Source organism: Heptranchias perlo, chromosome 3 (assembly GCF_035084215.1).
Source record: "Heptranchias perlo isolate sHepPer1 chromosome 3, sHepPer1.hap1, whole genome shotgun sequence".
NCBI classification, from domain to species: Eukaryota; Metazoa; Chordata; class Chondrichthyes; order Hexanchiformes; family Hexanchidae; genus Heptranchias; species Heptranchias perlo.
The window spans coordinates 106,890,451-106,913,925 of NC_090327.1; the positions used below are offsets into that span (position 1 = coordinate 106,890,451).

The 23,475-nt window shown below is 45.3% G+C and overlaps 1 protein-coding gene across 4 annotated transcripts in view; it reads left to right on the forward strand.

The window, feature by feature from the left end:
- The first annotated feature begins 2,573 nt into the window (after window positions 1-2,573).
- LOC137318871 (suppressor of cytokine signaling 6) overlaps window positions 2,574-23,475 on the forward strand; it is a 90,308-nt gene continuing 69,406 nt past the window's right edge. For 3 of the 4 annotated variants that reach the window (XM_067981446.1, XM_067981447.1, XM_067981448.1), the window contains exon 1: window positions 2,593-2,983. The gene's annotated coding sequence lies outside the window, so the exon portion shown is untranslated. Of the gene's footprint in view, window positions 2,984-23,475 lie in introns of all 4 variants that reach the window. The other variant, XR_010961986.1, reaches the window with a different exon arrangement.

The window sequence follows — 23,475 nt, forward strand, 5'->3', positions numbered from 1 at the left end:
TGGGAGAGAGATCAGTAACAGGAGAGAGATCAGTAACAGGAGAGAGATCAGTAACAGGAGAGAGAGCAGTGACTGGGAGAGAGCAGTAACAGGAGAGAGATCAGTAACAGGAGAGAGATCAGTAACAGGAGAGAGAGCAGTGACTGGGAGAGATCAGTAACAGGAGAGAGATCAGTAACAGGAGAGAGATCAGTAACAGGAGAGAGAGCAGTGACTGGGAGAGAGCAGTAACAGGAGAGAGATCAGTAACAGGAGAGAGATCAGTAACAGGAGAGAGAGCAGTGACTGGGAGAGATCAGTGACTGGGAGAGATCAGTAACTGGGAGAGAGATCAGTAAGTGGAAAGAGATCAGTATAAGAGGGAGAGATCAGTGACTGGGAGAGAGAGCAGTGACTGGGAGAGATCAGTAACAGGAGAGAGATCAGTAACTGGGAGAGAGATCAGTAACTGGGAGAGAGATCAGTAACTGGGAGAGATCAGTAACTGGGAGAGATCAGTAACTGGGAGAGATCAGTAACTGAGAGAGATCAGTAACAGGGAGAGAGATCAGTAACAGGAGAGAGATCAGTAACTGGGAGAGATCAGTAACTGGGAGAGAGATCAGTAACAGGAGAGAGATCAGTAACAGGGAGAGAGATCAGTAACAGGAGAGAGATCAGTAACTGGGAGAGATCAGTAACAGGGAGAGATCAGTAACTGGGAGAGATCAGTAACTGGGAGAGATCAGTAACAGGAGAGAGATCAGTAACAGGAGAGAGATCAGTAACTGGGAGAGATCAGTAACAGGAGATCAGTAACAGGAGAGAGATCAGTAACAGGAGAGAGATCAGTAACAGGAGAGAGATCAGTAACAGGAGAGAGAGCAGTGACTGGGAGAGATCAGTGACTGGGAGAGAGAGCAGTGACTGGGAGAGATCAGTAACAGGAGAGAGATCAGTAACAGGAGAGAGATCAGTAACAGGAGAGAGAGCAGTGACTGGGAGAGAGCAGTGACTGGGAGAGAGAGCAGTGACTGGGAGAGATCAGTAACAGGAGAGAGATCAGTAACAGGAGAGAGATCAGTAACAGGAGAGAGAGCAGTGACTGGGAGAGATCAGTGACTGGGAGAGATCAGTAACTGGGAGAGAGATCAGTAACTGGGAGAGATCAGTAACAGGAGAGAGATCAGTAACTGGGAGAGAGATCAGTAACAGGAGAGAGATCAGTAACAGGAGAGAGATCAGTAACAGGAGAGAGAGCAGTGACTGGGAGAGAGCAGTAACAGGAGAGAGATCAGTAACAGGAGAGAGATCAGTAACAGGAGAGAGAGCAGTGACTGGGAGAGATCAGTAACAGGAGAGAGATCAGTAACAGGAGAGAGATCAGTAACAGGAGAGAGAGCAGTGACTGGGAGAGAGCAGTAACAGGAGAGAGATCAGTAACAGGAGAGAGATCAGTAACAGGAGAGAGAGCAGTGACTGGGAGAGATCAGTGACTGGGAGAGATCAGTAACTGGGAGAGAGATCAGTAAGTGGAAAGAGATCAGTAACAGGAGAGAGATCAGTAACAGGAGAGAGAGCAGTGACTGGGAGAGATCAGTAACAGGAGAGAGATCAGTAACAGGAGAGAGATCAGTAACAGGAGAGAGAGCAGTGACTGGGAGAGAGCAGTAACAGGAGAGAGATCAGTAACAGGAGAGAGATCAGTAACAGGAGAGAGAGCAGTGACTGGGAGAGATCAGTGACTGGGAGAGATCAGTAACAGGAGAGAGATCAGTAACAGGAGAGATCAGTAACTGGGAGAGATCAGTAACTGGGAGAGAGATCAGTAACAGGAGAGAGATCAGTAACAGGAGAGATCAGTAACTGGGAGAGATCAGTAACTGGGAGAGAGATCAGTAACAGGAGAGAGATCAGTAACAGGAGAGAGAGCAGTGACTGGGAGAGATCAGTAACTGGGAGAGAGATCAGTAAGTGGAAAGAGATCAGTAACTGGAGAGAGATCAGTAACAGGGAGAGATCAGTAACAGGAGAGAGATCAGTAACAGGAGAGAGATCAGCAACTGAGAGAGATCAGTAACAGGGAGAGAGATCAGTAACAGGAGAGAGATCAGTAACTGGGAGAGAGATCAGTAACTGGGAGAGAGATCAGTAACAGGAGAGAGATCAGTAACTGGGAGAGAGATCAGTAACTGGGAGAGAGATCAGTAACAGGAGAGAGATCAGTAACTGGGAGAGAGATCAGTAACTGGGAGAGAGATCAGTAACTGGGAGAGAGATCAGTAACAGGAGAGAGATCAGTAACTGGGAGAGATCAGTAACAGGAGAGAGATCAGTAACTGGGAGAGATCAGTAACAGGAGAGAGATCAGTAACAGGAGAGAGATCAGTAACAGGGAGAGAGATCAGCAACTGGGAGAGAGATCAGTAACAGGAGAGAGATCAGTAACTGGGAGAGAGATCAGTAACAGGGGGAGATCAGTAACTGGGAGAGAGATCAGTAACAGGGAGAGATCAGTAACTGGGAGAGAGATCAGTAACAGGGGGAGATCAGTAACTGGGAGAGAGATCAGTAACAGGGAGAGATCAGTAACTGGGAGAGAGATCAGTAACAGGGGGAGATCAGTAACTGGGAGAGAGATCAGTAACAGGGAGAGATCAGTAACTGGGAGAGAGATCAGTAACAGGGAGAGATCAGTAACTGGGAGAGATCAGTAACAGGGAGAGAGCCGAGTTCCCGAGAGGGGGAGCAGTGATCCCGGTGCCGGGCTGACAGGCCGGGGTTTGCGGGCTGTGACTGACCCCGGGAGCCGCGACCTTCTCGCCGCCCCCCTGTGCCGCGACTTGCCCGTGTTGGTGTTGCCGTCCCGGCCGATCCCCACTCGCCCCTCCTCCCCTCGTGTCTCCCTCCCTCCCTCCCGCCCCACACCGAGTCTCAACCCAAGAGCCCGGGCCCGCAGCAGATGGGATGAAGGCCGCGGAGCAGCTTCGGCGGACGCTCGGAGGTGAGGAGCCGCGGCGCTCGGGGATGGTCGGCGGGGAAACATCGCGGGCTGGCGTTTGAGGGGATAACAGGAAAGACCGAGGCTGGCGGTGGGGCCTGCGGTCCATAACAGGGGAGGAGGCGGGTCGAACTGAGCGGCGAAGCCGGGGCCCGGGGCCCGGCCTCGGGCGGAGCCCAGTACCTTACGCTGGGCTTTAATTTTTCGGTGGTGTTGGTGGTGATCGGGCCGCGGCCCCTGGAGTTCATTCAGTCCCCGGGTGAAGGCGGGCGGAGTCGCTCAGTTGTCGGACCGTTTTTTTGAAAGTTTCTCCGGGGCCGGGGCCCGGGCCCAGTCTGACCCCGGGGTGGTGGTGGTGGGGTCGGGGGATGTGAAGCTGGGTGACAGATTATCCCCCTCGGGCCCGGAGCGGCGCCGTCGCGGTTTGTAACCTGCCGTCAAACCTGAGGCGAGCCGGGGCTCCGGGCCGGACCGGGAAAGGAAACAAGTTGTGAAACTGGCCCCCAAACTTCCCCGGTGAGTGATGGAGAATCCGGGCCGGGCGGGCCGGGGCCCCGGGGCCTCCTCGGCTCCTCTTTGTTTGAAGAGAAGTTGTTCAAACTCTTTCTCCCCTCTCAGTGTGAGCCCGCCCCGAGTGTCCGGAGAGACCCCGGGGGTGGGGGGGGGGTCTGCCCGGGTCAGTGATCTTTCCGGAGAGATCCCGGGGGTGGGGGGGGGTCTGCCCGGGTCAGTGATCTTTCCGGAGAGACCCCGGGGGTGGGGGGGGGGGGGGGTCTGCCCGGGTCAGTGATCTTTCCGGAGAGACCCTGGGGGTGGGGGGGGGGGTCTGCCCGGGTCAGTGATCTTTCCGGAGAGACCCCGGGGGTGGGGGGGGGTCTGCCCGGGTCAGTGATCTTTCCGGAGAGACCCCGGGGGTGGGGGGGGGGTCTGCCCGGGTCAGTGATCTTTCCGGAGAGACCCTGGGGGTGGGGGGGGGGGGTCTGCCCGGGTCAGTGATCTTTCCGGGTCAGTGATCTTTCCGGAGAGACCCCGGGGGGGGGGGGGTCCGCCCGGGTCAGTGATCTTTCCGGAGAGACCCCGGGGGTGGGGGGGGGTCTGCCCGGGTCAGTGATCTTTCCGGAGAGACCCCGGGGGTGGGGGGGGGTCTGCCCGGGTCAGTGATCTTTCCGGAGAGACCCTGGGGGTGGGGGGGGGGGTCTGCCCGGGTCAGTGATCTTTCCGGGTCAGTGATCTTTCCGGAGAGACCCCGGGGGGGGGGGGGTCCGCCCGGGTCAGTGATCTTTCCGGAGAGACCCCGGGGGTGGGGGTGGGGGTGGGGTCTGCCCGGGTCAGTGATCTTTCCGGAGAGACCCCGGGGGTGGGGGTGGGGGTGGGGTGGGGGAGGGGGGGGTCCGCCCGGGTCAGTGATCTTTCCGGAGAGACCCCGGGGGTGGGGGTGGGGGTGGGGTCTGCCCGGGTCAGTGATCTTTCCGGAGAGACCCCGGGGGTGGGGGTGGGGGTGGGGTCTGCCCGGGTCAGTGATCTTTCCGGAGAGACCCCGGGGGTGGGGGGGGGGTCTGCCCGGGTCAGTGATCTTTCCGGAGAGACCCCGGGGGTGGGGGGGGGGTCTGCCCGGGTCAGTGATCTTTCCGGAGAGACCCCGGGGGTGGGGGGGGGGGGTCTGCCCGGAGAGACCCCGGGGGTGGGGGGGGGTCTGCCCGGGTCAGTGATCTTTAATACCCCGTCCTTTCAATCCTGGTGGAAGTGGTTGGAGAAATAACCCGTTTTATAAATGCCCCCTTTCCTCTTCTGGTGGGGCTCCAGCCCGTGAGTGAGTGAGTGGAGTGAGTGTTTCCGCCTCTCCCTCTTGATCATTCTGGTCAATTCTTATCTTTTAAAAAAATTCTTTTCCATTTTGTTCCATGTCCTGTTGATTTTTTTTTACTCTGTGAGGGGACTTTGGGTTCAATAAAATTACTGCGACTGACTGTCCGGCAGTGAAAAGCTTGTGGGCCCCAGAAGAAATGTTTGAAATGAGAAAAACGCCTGTCTGTTTGGCACCTTTATTTTTTTTTTAGTTGGAATTTTTTTTTGTGAAAGGAACTCGAATAGTCACAAGAAAAATCAACTTGGACCGCATGTTCGGTATTTCAGAATGACATCAGTCTGAATCTCATTGTGCCTTTTTGTGGTTGTAAGTTGTTTCTTAATAAGTTTTAAAGTACTTTACAGAGCACTGCTTATAACAAAAAAAAAATAACATCTTTGGAAATTGGTTCCATCACCCCTTTATCTTCTCTGCCTCCACCCTGTCTCCAGCCCAGGTGGAGTGACTTAAGATCATGAGTCTGTTGGAGTGTACCTGCCAAAATGAATCAGACAAAGTTTTGCAGGAATAGAGTCAGAGTTCTCTTAGCTTGTTCCTGTTCAAAACAGTAACCCATGCAAATAGTGTGAGCTTACTAGGTGGAGAAAGTTATAGCGTATTTAATGTTCTCTCTATTTGCGTATGTTTATCTCATCTGTTTTTTTTAAGTGAGTTCAACTTTAATAACACTACACCAGTTTTGTGGAAGTGATATTTTTCTTTTCAAAGTGGATGTAAATGTTTTGGACCATTTCTGATTCCATGTTGGTGGAATAATTGCAGGGTTAGGAATCGTGTCAGAGTTGGCAGAGGGAAGGAAATGGTAGAAGTAAATGCTAGACAGGCAAACGCTTTATTAAGGTTGTTTGCACATAGCATTTTAAGGATGAGAGTTTGGGATTGAAAGGCGGTTGAAAATTACATCGAGTTACATTGAAACTACAGCACAGAAACTATTCAGCTCAACTGGTCTATACTGGCGTTTATGCTCTACGTGAGCCTCCTCCTCTCCCTCGTGCTTATTTAGCTTTCCTTTAAATGCATCCAAACTATTTGCCTCAACTACTCCTTGTGGTGGCGCATTCCACATTCTTACCACTCTTTGGATAAAGACGTTTCTCCTCAGTTCCTTATTGGATTTATTAGTGACTATTTTATATTTTATGACCTCTAGTTTTGGACTCCCCCACAAGTGGAAACACTTTATCCATGTCTATCGTATCAAACCCTATCATTATCTTAAAGATCTCTATCAGGTTACCCCTCAGCCTTTGGTTATTGTACAATTCTGTATTCTATAACTTAAAACAATCATTTGTAGAATTAACAAAATGTGGATAATGTTCAATGAAATAATTGTGATGTTCAGTTATCCCTCAGAATTTTCATTGTGAATCTGGATTTCGTTTTGCATAAGCTAGCTGGAATGCAACTGAGTTTTTCAATTGACATTTGCAGACTGGGCTCGTGATCCAGTAACTGTCTGGATAGCCAGTACCTGCTACAATTTACTCACCATGCAGCTCTGATGTTTTGCTACGGGCCAGGAGACCAGCAAGGATCAGACCATTCGGTCCAGGAGATCAGTAGAAGTTGGGCTGTCAGCATTTCTTTCAAGAGTATGTCATTTTTAAAATGGATCAACATGGGTCTTATTTGAACATGCTGGATACCTCGTTAGATAATCTAAAGAGACCAATCACAAGTTAAAAATGCATTATGTTAGACTAAGTATAGGGGGAATTCTGTTCATTGCCCACCAGGGATATGGTCGGAGACTCCCCATACCTTCAGTTTCAATGTAAAGAAAGTGCACAGGTACTAAAAGGAAAAGTCAAAAACAAACCTTTTCTTTTGGCCTTCAGTTTACAGATTATACACGCGAATAGATAACTGTAAGTCCTGTATCATTAATATTTTGGCTGTTGTGGTTTGCATGCATTAATGGTGTTGTTTTTAGCACACCAGCAAAGGTTCAATCATGAAGTAGTTTAGCATCTATGGTCACTTTGATATTGGCGCTGTCTTAATTTGTATTCCCTGCTTGAAATTTTTTTTAAAAAGTTTGTACACCCTGCACTGGCTCTTGATATTTGACGACAAAATCCAGCTTCCTTATCCCAGCTATGGAATCATAGACCCAGTTTTTCATGGGCCTTTTGAATCTGCTGCAAAAATAAGGGAGCCAGAGTTAATGGTGTGACTGCCAGGAGCAAGCTAACAGATGCTAATCTTGCACAACCTGAAGTAAAACAGCACCAGCATAAAAGTAGCTTTAGGGTTGTAAGGGTCATTTCCCCATAATTCTTGTATGTCAATGCGTTATCCCAGTTGTGTTATCTACATAAGTTTTGATGTCATTATTCATGCAGTAATTATCTAGCACAGTTGTAAAACTGGTGGATTTTCAAGTCAGTAGTCTTCCATTTAAGGCTACGTTTATACTTTACTTACCAGGCTAAGCATGGGAGTATCCACGTTCTCAAAACATGTAAAATGACTCACATTATACACTGCCCAGGGGTCCAAAGAGCTCCTTTGAACAATTTTTGAGATCAGGTTTGACGCCACACTTGAGCTGTAACCCAAGTGGTGCAAAATGACCTCTAAAAGCAGGGGGTTTCATACCGCTCTACTCCGGAATCAGATTGAGACCTGACTGGAGTTATACGGTCAATTTTGCATAGCTTCAAAGTGGAAACATCTCCACAGCAATATGTAAATAATTGTAAAACTGCACCCTAAATCATTTATTTTGCAACTTTGATTAATAATCATTATGAATCTTAACTAGCATAGTTGTCAATAATCTGGCACGAGAAAGAAAGAACATGCATTTGCAGAGCACCTTTCACGTTTTCATGATAGCAGGAAGTGCTTCCGAGCCAGTGTATTACAGTGTCGTCACTGTTGTTTTGTAGTCAAGCGTGACACAATTTGCACCAGGCACAATCCCACAAACAGTAAATTGAATGAATGTCCATGATCTGTTTTTGATGGTGTTGGTTGAGGGAGGAATGTTGACCAGGACACTGGGAAAGTTTCCTGCACTTTAAATATAAGAATGGGATCTTTTTTGTCCTCCTGAAAAGTCAGATGTGGCTTCAATTGAATGTTTCATTTGAAAGACAGCACCTCCAACAATGGAAGGATATAAGAACATAAGAACATAAGAAATAGGAGCAGGAGTAGGCCAATCGGCCCTTCGAGCCTGCTCTGCCATTTAATAAGATCATGGCTGATCTGATCCTAACCTCAAATCTAAATTCATGTCCAATTTCCTGCCCGCTCCCTGTAACCCCTAATTCCCTTTACTTCTAAGAAACTGTCTATTTCTGCTTTGAATTTATTCAATGATGTGGAATTTGCTGCCCCACAGCTTCCTGGGGCAGCAAATTCCACAGACCTACCACCCTCTGAGTGAAGAAGTTTCCCCTCATCTCAGTTTTGAAGGAGCAGCCCCTTATTCTAAGATTATGCCCCCTAGTTCTAGTTTCACCCATCCTTGGGAACATCCTCACCGCATCCACCCGATCAAGCCCCTTCACAATCTTATATGTTTCAATAAGATCGCCTCTCATTCTTCTGAACTCCAATGAGTCGAGTCCCAATCTACTCAACCTCTCCTCATATGTCCGCCCCTCATCCCCGGGATTAACCGAGTGAACCTTCTTTGTACGGCCTCGAGAGCAAGTATGTCTTTTCTTAAGTATGGAGACCAAAACTGTATGCAGTATTCCAGGTGCGGTCTCACCAATACCCTATATAACTGCAGCAATACCTCCCTGTTTTTATATTCTATCCCCCTAGCAATAAATGCCAACATTCCGTTGGCCTTCTTGATCACCTGCTGCACCTGCATACTAACTTTTTGATTTTCTTGCACTTGGACCCCCAGATCCCTTTGTACTTTGATATGGTAATGTAGTGGTTATGGTACTGGGCTGGTCAGAGGTTGTGAGTTTATAATCCTATCGTTGGCAAGCTGTGAAATTGAATTCAGTATCAATTTTGGGTTTATACGATAAATACAACTGGTTTACTAATGTCCTTCAAGGAAATAAAATGATCTGGTTTTGCTCACTTAACTTGTCTAACTTATCTGGTTGACTCCAAATACTCTCTGGCCTATGAACCCACCAAGCTGTACAAAAGGTCTACCATCATCTCAGGGCCACTAGGGATGGGCAATAAATGCAGACTAGCCTCCCACATCCAAATGTGCAGCACTACCGGAGTACTCGACTAAAGTGTCATTATGGATTATGTGCTCCGGTCCTTTCGTGGATCTTGAACTCACAGCTTTCTGATTCAGAGGGATTGGATTGGGTTTGTATATTGAGTGGCCTTCGTTGGATTTTAGGAAGAAAGTGGGGTGCTGGGAGTCTACTGTTCATTGAGTGGTCCCAGGATCCCTAATGCTGCAGAAGCTTGAAGGGTGGGGAGGGTTGTGGTTGGGTTGGGAAGGACCATGTGCTAATAACAAGGCTGCCCACATCTCCTGGTGCTTTGCACACTTCAACCAGTCTCTGTATCACTAGTTCTGATTGCCCAGTGTCTCCCAGATGCTTTGCTCACATTTACTGAAGGGAGAATTGGCTTGTGACCCATTTGAGGGATGTTTCTGCTCACTGATCAAAGCATGAGTGCGCCAGCCAGCGAGTGGCAGGAGTTTCTTCACCTACTGATGGTAGGTCAAGTAGATATGGGGTTTGGTTTGGGAGATGGTGAGGTTGGTCATGATTTTCGCACTATCCAGGAACTCTGTCCAGAAGGCCTGGCAGTAGTGGTGTGCCAGAATGTGCGTTAGTGTGTGCCTTTTTTCCTCTGTTCACCCAGCACTCCTCTGATTGAGTTGGGTAAAATGTTTGTAAGGGAGTGAGATATGTATGATGTAAGATTGTGAGCTGGCCCTCTCTTCTGCTTAGAGTTGAGGTTGCAACAGTCAGCCTCTGTCCTCCATTGGAAGTGGGTGGTCCAGGTCACACCTCCCTTGTGCATTTCTGTTTTCTGGTGCTGCGGAGAACAGTATGGCTATAGAGGGAAAGCTGTATGGAAGTTCTGGACGACCTGTTCTAATGGGGGTCAGTTTGTGGTTAGGGGAAAATGGCCAATTCCTAGAGGGTAGTGTTGGATCTGGAGGTGATCCTGTTGTGCAGTGTGAAATTTGCCAACAAACTGCTGGAAGTACTTTTGATGATGACCACCTTGTTCTATGTGCTGAAGCTGCTTGCAATGAGGTCTCAGAAGTTGTTGATATACCGTAGTTGGGTGAGGCTGACTGGTATAACGGTTTCTTCAGTGCTGGGAAAACCTCTCCAGACTAGGATATTGAATGTTTCTGGGGGCCAGATACCCTTTTCTGGAAGAATATAGGGAGGTGGGCTGGTCGGGTGTCGCTTGCTTCCATGCCAAGCTTGAGTGGAGGTCTTTTTCCAGGCAGTGATTCTGTGGAGCGTCTTAGTAATGTCTGAAGTTGGGGAGACTCAATCAGCTTTCACTTTTGGGAATTTGCAGCCATTAGCAATGCTGTTTCCTGCTCTAAGATTCTTTTTAGCTAAGCAGCATCTTGTTTGAAGAAAGTTTTATAAATAGGGAGAGGTTAGTGAAAAGTCCAAAATAAACCTTGACCTGAGGGAAAGCAGTTCCAAATTGAGAAACTCAGCTTGAATAAGCTGCAATTGAAATAGACAGCAGGCAGCAATTGCATGTTGGCTATCATCACAGAACGAGAGTATTGCTCTTATTGAGGACCTGATCAATGTAGTGTTGTGGTTTTTCCATTATATTGTACATCCACAGAACTACTTGTTATGAAATAATCCATATCATTAGTGCACCCAAAATGTATACAATAAATGATTTTGAACAGGAAGGAAGCCACACACTTTGAAAAATTTGGTGCCTTAAAGTGCAAGAGCATAGTGTACTGTTTCATACAATGGGCCAAATCTTGCTGGAGCGGGGCTTCTCGCAGCCTACACCGTTAGTTAGAATTTCTCCTGCACCCTTCAGCTCAAAATATTTGCGCCGTAACTTGCTGGAAGTGCGAGTTGAAATCAGCGTGGTGAGGGTAACGGGGTATCCGGGACCTTAGATAGACTGTTGGTCTGGTCATTCACTATCTACTTAACCAATGAGATGGGAGGATTGGGAAAGAAACGGGAACGACGGAGAAGGAGGGTGAATTCGAGTCAAATCAGGTACAGAAAGAGAAATAAGGAGGAGAAAAAAGATTAGATTGAGAGATGGGGGTGGGGGGGGGAAGAGACAGAAAGGAAAAGTAAGAAAAAAATTTAACATTTTTAAAATCTCTAACAAGAATTTACTGGATCCAGGAATGAGACTGAACAGTTTAAATTGTTCCCTTTCTGGGCCAGAGAGGTTGATTGGCATTGCATTAACAATTATCACATCGTTAAAAGGGTACTTATGCTTTTAATTACCAGCCCTAACTTTCTGTGGTGAGTTTAATGGGTAATCAATGTGCAAATCCAGCAAGTTCTTAATAAATAACGGGTAGGCTAAGAGCGCAGTGCTGTCTCCGTCGTCCAGCTGGGTGGGACTGCGCTCGCCTGGTTCCATTCTTATCTATCCAATTGTAGCCAGAGAATCACCTGCAATGGCTTCTCTTCCCGCTCCTGCACTGTTACGTCTGGAGACCCCAAAGGATTCATCCTTGGCCCCCTTCCATTTCTCATCTACACGCTGCCCCTCGGCGACATCATCCGAAAACACATCATCAGGTTGCACATGCACGCTGATGACGCCCAGCTCTACCTCACTACCACTCCTTCGACCCCTCCATTGTCTCTGACTTGTCCCACTGCTTGTCCAATGAGCAAAAATTTCCTCCAACTAAGTATTGGGAAGACCAAAGCCGTTGTATTCAGTCCCCACCACAAACTCTGGTCCCTAGCCACCAACTCCATCCCTCTCCCTAGCCACTGTTTAAGGCTGAACCAGACTGTTCGCAACCTTTGCGTCCTATTTGACCTTGAGAAGAGCTTCCGACCACATATCCACTCCATCACCAAGACCGCCTACTTCCCCCTCTGTAACATCGCCAGTTTCTGCCCTGCCTCAGCTCATTTGCTGCTGAAACCCTCATCCATGCCTTTGTTACCTCTAGACTTGATTATTCCAATCCTCTTCTGGCCGGCCTCCCATCTTCTACCCTTCAAAAACTTGAGCTTATCCAAAACTCTACTGCCCGTTTCCTAACTCACACCAAGTCGCATTCACCCATCACCCCTGTGCTCGCTGACCTATATTGGTTCCCGGTCTGGGAGCGCCTCAATTTCAAAATTCTCATCCTTGTTTTCACCCCTCCCTATCTCTGTAACCTCCTCCTGCCCTACAATCCTCTGAGATCTCTGCGCTTCTCCAATTCTTGCCCCTTGCGCACCCATGATTTTAATTGCTCCACCATTGACGGCTGTGCCTTCAGCTGCCTAGGCCCTAAGCTCTGGAATTCTCTCCCTATAGCTCTCCTCCTTTTAAGAAGCTCCTTAAAACCTACCTCTTTGACCAAGCTTTTGGTCACCTGTCCTAATATCGACTTATGTGGCTCGGTGTCAAATTTTGTTTGATAGCGTTCCTGTGAAGCGCTTTGGGACGTTTTACTACGTTAAAGGCGCTATATAAATGCAAGTTGTTGTGTGAAGCAAACAACGGAACGGCGTAAATCGACCAGCAAGTTCTGTAGATTTGCAACTTGCCGTATCTCTTAAACCCCTGAAGTTGCTGGCTGATTTGCACATTAATAACAGCGTGCGTCGTTAACACGCCGTTATTTTTCCAGCAAGATTTGGCCCATTCAGTTTCCTTTTCTCTGGAACCTAATTCTTATTTTGACCTAATAAAAACCGGGTTCCTCACAATGAATTCAATTCTTCTCGTATTGTTTAGCCATCTTTTATAAGTGACCATGTGCCAGATCAGGTGATGTATCCTGTGGGGTCATAAATCTTGGACATGGCAAGCATTGGACCCCATTGCTGATTGTCAGGTGTAACTTCCTTTTCATAGTGTGAACATTCATGAAGAAAGAAAGACTTGTGTTTATATAGTACCTTTCGCGATCTCAAGACATCCCAAAGCGCTTTACAGCCAATGAAGTACTTTTTTGCAGTGTTGTAATGTGGGAGAATTCACTTACATATCAGGAGTGTTGCAGCAGTGGGCACACAGGTTTGATTTCCTGTGTGCCAGTGAATTGTCAATCTCGGGCACGCTGCTGTGGAAAGGTAACAAACGAAGGGACAAGTACTTTCCTACCTTGGCAGGGCAAAATCAGAGGAGATGTGGCTCAATTGTGCCAGTGCCCAACTAGCTGGTTCAGAGTGGCATTGATGAAAGACTTGGTGTAATAGGTATCTGGCCTAGAGAGGCCAGTGAAAAATAGAACAGTTCATGTGGAAAGAAATTTTTTTTAAAAATGATTGAGCAAGAGTTCGATTACAGCTAAGTGCCTGCCTTGCTCAACAGTTTTCATTGTATAAATAGTATGGCCCCTTGGGTATGATATTTATACAACTTATGGAGCTACCATCCATTATAGTCATTGAATCCAGAGCTCAACTGCTTTCTGATTGAATTTATTGGTTATAGAAATTGGTTATAGTCACATGTAGTGTGAAAATAGCAATTTCTTCCTGACTAGGATGAGTTTTTTCATGGAAAAGCAAGTTTTTAGGCTGTCTAATCTTTTTAAATATTGAATACACTTTGTATTATAAGACACTAAATGATCTAGAACTGGGAAGCAATTGCCCTTTTACTTCTGGGGAGGTGGAATTGAATCCAGCCCAGACTGACAGAATGAATTTCTTCTGTTGGCCTTAAGGGTCTTGGGTGAAACTAGTTTGGGTAGTCTCAATTCAGTTCCCAGAAGACATTAGGTTCACAGCACAAAATTGTCCATAAATTGGCAGTCTCACTTGGAGAGACTAAAGATGACTTGCTTGATTATCAGTTGCAAAATAATAGTGTTTTGGAGGGAGAACTTGAGGTGCAGTAGAAGGTTGTTCGGGTTCATGTATAACCCCATCTAATAAAACAATTGATATGTTTTAAGTCTCCTTCATCAATAAAGACATTTAACCGTTTCTGCAGCTATAAATTTGTCTTGTATTGGGATTTGCAGTGACAGAAAATCAAATAATATCAGGGACCTCCCTAAGCCAAGAAATCACTTTTTTAAAAATTGCAAAGATGTTGAACATTTTAAAGGAGCAGGATAAGATTTTACAATGGCCTTGTTGAGTAGATGTAGAACACCTCCCTTATTACAGTCTTGGCCCAAACATGCACACAAGACCTGAATTCCATAGGTGAGCTGAATGTCACTGCTCTTGACATCAATGCGGCATTCGACCGAGTTGGCACCACGAGTAAAACTGAAGTCAGTGGGCATCAGGGGAAAACTCTCCAGAGGCTTGAGTCATACCTAAAACAAAGTAGATGGTTGTAAAAGGCCAATTATCTCAGCCCCAGGACATCACTGCAGGAGTTCCTCAGGGCAGCGTCCTGGACCCAACCATCTTCAGCTGCTTCATCAATGACCTTCGCTCCATCATAAGGTCAGAAATGGGGCTGATGATTGTGCAATGTTCAGCTCCATTCGCAATTCCTCATAATGAAGCAGTCCATGATCGCATGCAGCAAGACCTGGACAACCTCCAGGCTTGGGCGGATAAATGGCAAGTAATAGTCACGCCAGACATTTGCCACACAATCGCCATCTCCAACAAGAGAGAATCTAACCATCTTGCTTTGACATTCAATGGCATTACCATCACTGTGTTCCCCAGTGACAACATTCTGGGGGTCACCATTGGCCAGAAATTCAACTGGACCAGCCACACATGCTGTGGCTACTGGAGCATGTCAGAGGCTGGATATTCTGTGACGAGTGACTTACCTCTTGACTCTCCAAAGCCTCTCCTCCACCTACAAGGCACAAGTCAGCAGTGTGATCGTATACTCTCCACTTGCCTGGATGGATGCGGCTGCAACAACACTCAAGAAGCTCAACACCATCCATGACAAAGCAGTTTGCTTGATCCACTGGCTTAAACATCCATCCCCTCCATCATAGGCGTACCGTGGCTGTAGTGCGTACTATATACAGTATGCACTGCAGCAACTTGACAAGGCTTCTTCAACAGCACCTCCCAAACCTGGGACCTCCACCACCTAGAGGGAAGCAGGTACTTGGGAACATCACCACTTCCAAATCATACACCATCTTGACTTGGACATATATTACCTTTCCTTCATAGTCATTGGGTCAAAATTCTGGAACTCCTTACCTAACAGCATTGTGGTAGCGTTTACATCAAAAGGAGCATTTACACCACCGTCACTAGGGCTATGCTATAAATGCCAATCTTGCCAGTGACGCCCACTTCACGAGATTGAATTTTTAAGAAGCCCAGCCCCTGCATGCAATTTAAAAAAAAATTCTCCATTGGTTGGCCACCAAATGTAGATGGGTATAAATCTTAAGTTGCTTTAACAGTGGTGTTTATTTTGATTATATAGTAGATAGCTAACTTATCCCAGTAATAAACTCATCAACGCTGCTCTGCCATGATCCAAACTAAACATGTGTCAATTTAAAAGCACCTTTAATTAGATCTGGAAATGTAACAGTTTTGTCACTGCTCCCATCATCTTCTGCAACTTCAAAGCACTGAGTGGTTAGGTATGATATATTTAATTTTTGAGTGTATTTCTTCAAGTTGTTAATGTTTTCCCCATGACTTGGGCAACCTACAAACTATATGGTATTTTTTAATGTGCTTTATCTTTTAAGGTGCCATACTTAAGTAGCATGATTACCCATGAGCAAGGCGATCTGGTTGTTCTTGATGTTAGGTGTTGGAATGGCTCTGAAACAGGTCTCCAAAGTGTAGTGCAACCATTAAGATTTTCCTACAGTGAGGGACAATGAAACTAAGATTTGTTTGACAAACTGGACAGAAAGTAACATGTATCCGTTTTGTCCTGCTTGCTGAACTATGATTGCAGTATAATTGCAACATCATTGTGGTTTATCTTTCCATGCCCCACAATTATTTTGCAGTGATTCACATCATTGTGTTGCACTATACATTTTGGGATGATCATGCATGATTAGTAACTTTTGATGGAGCTAGTACAATATGCCTGATCTAAAGAAATTGGCTTCTGGTGTAATTGGGAACGTCCTTGATTTTGGCACCGGAAGCCAGCATAATTGAAGTGCAAGAGGTAGGAGGCATCATTCTCTCCTGTTCCACTAGACTAGGGAGTATAAAGACATACCGCTTGGATAGCTATGCTGGAGCTTATCCACCGATAAGGGGCTGGCGTATAATCAGTGATTGCTTGCTGTTAAAAATATTACATTAGGTGCAAAGTGAAGGAAATGCAGCAGCACTTCAGACTTTCAAACGACTACTTGGAAGCACAGCTTTTGTGTGAGGATAACCTGCTTTATCTGGTGCAGTATTTGAGCTGATTGCTATATTTTTGGTTCCTTTTGCTAACTTTCACCACAAGGGAAGTGAAATCCTAATATTTGTATTATTCCTATTGGTTATTACATGTCACAGTAACTTTGAACTGGAAATCATGTTGGTTTTTTTTGTCACTATTCCCTCTGCCTTTTTATGAACAACTTTCTTTTTTGTTTTGTATTTTTCCTTTCTCCTCTTGCCTCCTTTACCATGTACGATCTCTGGCTCATAAGGCAAATAAAAGATCCGATCTGCTGTCTAATGCTCTCCATAATCCATCCATAGCTACACAATTGAACAATCCTAAGTAATTCTCTTCTTCCTCCCCCAGGTGGGTAAGTGCCTGGCCCCCAGCCGTGTCACCTCACAGTGGCATGGCTGAAATTGGGAACCTCATACATGTGGAACCTTGGGTGCAAAGTCATATCCTGCGGTTTCAATGTAATTTTCTGCTCTGAGTGGTTCCTGTTGTTGATTTTTTGATGTTAATCAGTAAATGTAGTAATTCCCATTGAAGTCAGTGATTGCCACAGCCACAACTGCTACTGAGGTCCCCAACACTTTCACTTTAGACTTTCACGCTTTATATTTTAAATTTCAGTTTTACGGTTCTCCTCCCTATTCTGCCGCGTGTTTACTGTAAGTTTTTTTTCCCTAGCTTTGGCCTTATGCTTCCTCAAAACTATGCTGTATTTCTTGATCAAAAGGATTGGGAGGACAACTCCTGTGCTTCTGTTAATGAGATTCTTAGCTAGCCAACAGGATTTGTGCAAGAGAACCCTAGGCACCTTGCTACCTGATTTCTTTTGTTCTCTGAGGGGAAGTGTCATATGTCACTCCTCCCAACTGAGATCAGGAATTAATTGCATGGGCAATGGTGGACACAAACTCTATTTCAAGCTTGTAGCAGCATGGAATGTTGGTGTTTCTGTGCACTACATCTGCTTATTACTATTTTTTCAGAAGTGGATGGCTCTAACTGGAGCCATGAGCTGCCAGGCAACACAATTTCAAATCTTCAAATCTGCTGACATTTAACATCACATCTTCTGAAATGGAGACTTTCAGTTACGCCAGTATAATATTTAAAAGTTAGGGAAATGTCTTGTGAATGCAAGACTAAGTTAAGAGTTATGTTGGCAAGGCTGCTTAAAGGGAGATCTTACGTAAGGAAAAAACTCCCAGTTGTCTTCCTACCCCACTCTTAAATACATGGGAAAGAGGAGGGAGGGGGAGAATGGGCATATAGTATTACAATTATGATAGATAGTTATATAGGACAAAAAATTTGCAGACAACGGCAACTTGCGTTTGTATAGCATCTTTAATGTAATTAAACATTCCAAGGCACTTCAAAGAAGCGTAATCAGACAAAAAAAATTGACACTGAACCAAAGAAGGAGATATTAGGAAAGGTGACAAAAAGCTTGATAAAAGAGGTAGGTTTTAAGGAGTGTTGTAAAGGAGGAGCGAGAGGTGGACAGGTTTAGGGAGGGAATTCTCGAGCTTGAGGCTGAGACAGCTGAATGCACACCAGTTATGGGTGAAGGAAGTCAGGGATACACAAGAGGCCAGAATTGGAGGACGGCAGCGTTCTCAGAGGGTTGTAGTGGTTGAGGTTATAGAGATAAGGAAGGGCAAGGCCATGGAGGGATTTGAACACGAGGATGAGAATTTATAAAATCCCAGCGTTCGGGGACTGGGATCCAATGTAGGTCAGCGAGCACAGGGGTGATGAGTGAATGGGACTTGGTGCGAGTCAGGATACGGGCAGCAGAGTTTTGGATGCACTCAAGTTTATAGAGGGTACAAGATGGGAGGCTGGCCAGGAGAGCATTGGAATAGTCGAGTCTGGAGATAACAAAAGCATAGATGAGGGTTTCAGCAGCAGATGAGCTGAGGCAGGGGCGGAGACAGGTGGTATTACGGATGTGGAAGTAGGTGGTATTAGTGATGGAGAAGATATGGGGTTGGAAGCCCAGCTCAGGGTCAGTTAGGACGCCAAGGTTGTGAACTGTCTGGTTCAGCCTCAGACAGCGGCCAGGGAGGGGGATGGAATTAGTGGCTAGGGAACGGAGTTTGTGGCGGGGATCGAAGACGGTGGCTTTGGTCTTCCCAATGTTTATTGGAGGAAGCTTCGGCTCATCCAGTACTGGATGTCGTACACGCAGCCTGACAACACAGAGGGGTTGAGAGAGGTGTTGGTGAGCTAGAGCTGAGTGTCGTCATGTGAAACCTGACGTGTTTTCGGATGATGTTGCCGAGGAGCGGCGTGTAGATGAGAAATAGGAGGGGGCCAAGGGTATACCCGTGCGGGGCATCAGAGGTAACAGTGCGGGAGTGGGAAGAGACGCCATTGGAGGAGAATCTCTGACTACGATGGGATAGATAAGAATGAAACCAGGTGAAGGCAGTGCCACCCAGCTGGACAACGGAGGAGAGATGTTGGAGGAGGATGGTATGGTAAACCATGTCAAAGGCTGCAGACAGGTCAAGGAGGATGAGAGGAGTGACACTGCACCACTGTCACATAGGGTGTCATTTGTGACTTTGATCAGGGCCGCTTCAGTGCTGTGACAGAGGCGGAAACCTGGTTGGAGAGGTTCAGACGTGGAATTGCGGGAAAGATAGCCGTGGATTTGGGACAACTTCTTAAAAAGTATAGATAAGTAGTACTTTATAGCAACTGTTTACTGGTAATCATTCGGTAAGTCACAATAATTAATCTTCATTGTGGAGGTCTTTGCACATCAATGACAGAATATCCAGACCACCTGCAACTCTAGCAACAAAAATCAGACTCAAATATGTATACTAATGTTTCTACAAAATGGTTCAAAAGCTATAAACATCTTTGCATTTAAATAGCTGTTACGAATTACTTTTTTTTCCCTCCTATTTATATTATCAACTGGAATCTTTAGTAATTTCTTTTGAGAAAGGGAGGATAGAGAGGGACTTGATAGAGGGCTTTACATGTTGTTTACAGCTATGGAGAATTTGATCTGTCAAAGTTCTTCTATTGGTACAGGTTCCAAGGACTAGGGGACGTAGTTTAAAGTTAACGCTGTTAAAAGAAAATGAGAAAGTAAGCAACATTTTTTAGTAAGAGGGTGGTACAATTGTGGAACGGATTATCAGCCGGGGTGGTAGAGCAGAAAGCCACAGCCAGTCTTAAAAAAAAAACGATTGGAATTCTTGTTGGTAAAGGGGATATGTGGCTTTTAACTCCTGAAGTAAGGAAACTTGGAAGGATAGGCTAGATGGGCCAATGATATTCTTCTACCTAAAACATTACTAAGTTACTGCATGTTTGCCGGTTTGAAATTAGTCTTGGGTATCACGTTGTCCCCCTTTTTCAAATTTTTATTATAGATGTGAAGTGAGTGCTTCCATTATATACTGGAGCTTTTATTGGCATCTGTTGATATTGCCATATGTCAAATTTGATGAACTTTGTCCCAGTTAGAAAGTGATTTACAATTGCAGAAATGCTTATTAGATTCTTCAGTAATGAAATTTGAAAAACTATTTCACAAAGTATATTTGACTAATTCAAACAGAGCACTTGCTCAGGACTGTGATATTGGATTTTACAGTATTAGATTGACAATGCTGGACACTACGTGTCATATAACACCATCTGTCATCTCTGCTTTATCAAATTCAGCTGCAGCAAGATGAGGCTTTTTGGACATCATTCTGTGTTAAATGTTGATTCAGTTAGAGCTGTCATCCCCACTATCCATTTGGCTTACAGTCCTCTTCAGTGGTAGTCTTTCACTTGCGTGCTGGAGTTGGTGGTCTGGAATGACGTAGCTAAATTTTTTAGAAGTTGATCTATTTTAAAGTGTGATATTTTATCTGGCTTGCACGTGTACAAAATGTAAAAATGAAATGCAAGGAAATTATGAAGTTACCCTGAAAACTCACCGAGTGATCCTTATCACGATGCATTTCCTAAATCTTGGACTTGCAGACATTTGATGTTTCTATATGGAAATGGAAAATTTGGGGAGGGATAAAATTATGACTTGCAAGTAGTTTATAAGTTGAACTGTTAGAATTTTATTGACCTATTGTGATGAAGTTGGTTTGAAAAGTGTCCTTTTATACCATGAAATGGTATTTCTTTAAAAACACAGACCAATCCTTCACTCTCCCATTTCAAATAACATAGATGTCTATAGGTCATAAGATGCCCATGCTGTACTGTCCACGGTGAATGAATTTCAGTTTGTGTTTTGTCGTTTGACAGAAAACAGTTCAAATTTCTGCTTTCCCAGAAAGGTGTGTCTGTTTCTCTTTTTCCCCCTTCTCACTTCCTAAAGTTTATAGAATATAAAAAACGACGGTCATGAGGTGTGTAGTCAGAACACTTTCACTTTTTTTTTCTCTTGCACATATTGGGCCAGATTTTGCTATAGGATTGAATCTAACAGCGTCTGCCGTTAGTTAGACTTGCCCTAACATCATAGTATCATTGTAAGTACACCACAGGAGGAGGCCATTCGATCGGTCCACTGCACCTATGCTGGCACTTTGAAAGAGCTATTCAATTAGTCCCACTCCCCTGCTCTCCCCATATCCCTGTAAATTTTTTTCCCTGCATGTATTTATCTAATTCCCTTTTGAAAGTTACTATTGAATCTGCTTCCACCATCCTTTCTGGCATTGTATTCCAGATCATTACAACTCGTTGCGTTCAAAAAAAATGTTTCCTCATGTCATCTCTGGCTCTTCTGCCGATCACCTTAAATCGGCGTCCTGTGGTTACTGACCCTTCTGCCACTGGAAGCAGTTTCTCCTTATTTACTCTTACCAAATTTTGATTTTGATCACCTCTATCAAATCTCCCCTTAATCTTCTCTGTTCTAAGAACAACAACCCCAGCTTCTCCAATCTCTCCACATAACTGAAGTCCCTCACCCCTGCTACCATTCTAGTAACTTTCTTCAGCACCCTCTCTAAGGCTTTGACATCTTTCCTAAAGTGCAGTGGCCAGAATTGAACACAATACTCCAGCAGCGGCCTGACCAGTCTTTTATAAAGGTTTCGCATGACTTCCTGAAAAATGATTAGGTTTTAAAAAATTTTTGTGTGGCAAGTTGCTGAAAGTGCAAGCTGATGACATCAAAGTGAGGTGAACCGGGCATCCTAGTGACACCGGGCAAGCAATCAGATTGAAGGATTGCGAAATTAACAGCACAAGGACTGAGCTGGAAGTGTAAATTAGAGGGAGTGAATTCAGTGTCAAATCAAGTACAGAACGAGAAATAGAGAGGGAAAGAAAGATTGGATTAAGAGAGAGAGGAAAAAAAGAAAGGAAAAGTTTTTTTTTAAAATTGACATTTTTAAAATTTCCATCAACAATTAAAACCTGGAGGTGTGAAACTCCACACTTGTAATAGTTAATTTTCCGTGCCAGAGAGGTTGTTTCACAGTAATTAACACTTACCACATCATTAAAAGGGTACTTAGACTGGAATGGACAAGACTTAACTTTCTGTGGCGAGTTTAGTTTGTACCTACCATGCAAGTACAGGAACTTCACGCCATTCAATGCTTTTCAGTGATGAGGCAGACAGCGAGATGGCGTTTTCGTGAAGCTAACGGTGGACAGCAACCTTTGGATTTTTGAGTTTAACTGCACATCTTCCCCTCGCCTGAAGTTGTTGTACCCTTTACGCATAAATAACGGAGAGCACCATTAGCCTCACCATTAATTTGACAAGAAAATCTGGGCCATTCTTTCTGTTTTTGAAAAAGTATAATTTGACCTGAGTGTAGTTTTTGAAATTTGCCCTGTAGCTTTTCTTCTAGTAGTTTTGAGAAACGTTTGACCAGAAACTGCTAGAAAGTAAAGCAAAAATATTCCTCAGTATAACTGAACAGTACGGATACATCCTGGGAAATGCTCAGGCAGCACAGTTCAAATTCAGCTCTGATCATCATAGTTTTGGCCAAAAATCTCAACTTCAAGCCCAGACTGTTGCGAGAGTCTGAGGCCTTGAAGTAAAAACTTTAATGAAGGCATTAAAAGGTGCACACGACAATTCAGTGAATAAATTTAACCCTGTTATTTTTAAATATGCGAGTTTTTGAATTCTTTATTTTGATTAAACCCTTATTTTGGACATGAGAAATTTCAGTTACCAAGGGAAAAAATGGTGGACTTCAATAGAGCGTAAAGTCAAGTGGGATATAAAACGGGCATCCATTCCCACTGGGTGGGTTAGGTTAAAATTACCCCTGAAAAGTGTGACCACTGGAAGTCAAGCGATGCAGACAGGAAGTGTGAGCCGATGTAAAATGTTCAGTACATTTTAGATATAGATATATTTCCAAACTTGGATTGTGCTGAAATGTTGGCAAATGTGTTTACGTTTGCCATTACTCAACAGTTCTGGATGTTGGTCAGACTTTTGGGAGGTGCTTAGCAGAGGTGAGGAACTTTTCCATAAAGAGAACATTGACAAAGTCTCTGAACTGCTGCTGAGGACTTCCTACTGGCTTCTTTAAAAACTGTCTGTGTAGCTCAGCCAATGGGGATTAAATTGGACCGGGCGCTAAGCAGCCCCTTAATGACCCAAAATGGCAGGTTGGAAGTGCCGCACACCACCGACCGGAAGTGCCGCCTGCCACTTTGGATAAGGACAAACAAGAAGTGTCTTTGAACCACCCTTGAAGCAGACATTGGGCCATTCGCACGTGCAAATAAGGGGCTTAATGCCTGCTTCGGGTCAGCTGGCTGCACTCGGTGAAACCAACCCTAAAGATCAACTACATTTTAAAAACAAAAAGTAAGTAAGTTATTTACCACAATCATCATCCCAACCACTGCCACACCTGAGATCCGAGACTGCCAGGCCCCAGCCCTGACCCCGATCTCCCTCTCCCCAATCTCCCTCAAAACCCCCTGCCCCCGCCGAACCCCGATCTATCCCTCCCGACTGCGAATCTCCCACCTCCTTGATCACCAATCACTTTCGGGCTAGTGCAGTGTCCCGAATTTGCAGAACTTAATTGGATATCTTTTTCAAAGAGCAGGCACGATGAGCCGAATGGCCTCCTTCTGTGCTGTATGATTCTATGATTCATGGTTGTCGTGTCCATGAACTCTTCCCTCTGTTTGTATTTTC